Source organism: Anoplopoma fimbria, unplaced genomic scaffold, assembly GCF_027596085.1.
Source record: "Anoplopoma fimbria isolate UVic2021 breed Golden Eagle Sablefish unplaced genomic scaffold, Afim_UVic_2022 Un_contig_4943_pilon_pilon, whole genome shotgun sequence".
Classification (NCBI taxonomy): domain Eukaryota; kingdom Metazoa; phylum Chordata; class Actinopteri; order Perciformes; family Anoplopomatidae; genus Anoplopoma; species Anoplopoma fimbria.
The window spans coordinates 1-298 of NW_026548650.1; the positions used below are offsets into that span (position 1 = coordinate 1).

General features: G+C 44.3%; 1 non-coding gene across 1 annotated transcript; it reads right to left on the reverse strand.

Annotated features, from left to right (window-relative positions):
- Nucleotides 1–151: 151 nt before the first annotated feature.
- trnaq-cug (transfer RNA glutamine (anticodon CUG)) lies at nucleotides 152–223 on the reverse strand. Its single transcript has one exon. It is a non-coding gene; the product is annotated as a tRNA-Gln (tRNA).
- Between the last annotated feature and the right edge of the window lie 75 nt (nucleotides 224–298).

A 298-nucleotide genomic window follows, 5' to 3' on the forward strand; every position in this document is an offset into this window, starting at 1 on the left:
ATCAAGAGACTCCTCAGTTGTTTCCGGTCTCACTTGTACCTGAAGCAAGATGCGAACCGCCAACGCACTGTTGTCGGTATATGGCCTGTTTCCTGTCATGCTCCTTTCAGTGAGAGTTTGCATTGTTTGACCTTTGCTCTTGCTTAAAATCAGGTTCCACTGAGATTTGAACTCAGATCACTGGATTCAGAGTCCAGAGTGCTAACCATTACACCATGGAACCACTACCAATACCAGTGACAAAGAAGCTAACAATGACAAAGCAACCGCTAAAGGGTAACTCAAGAATTTTACTAGG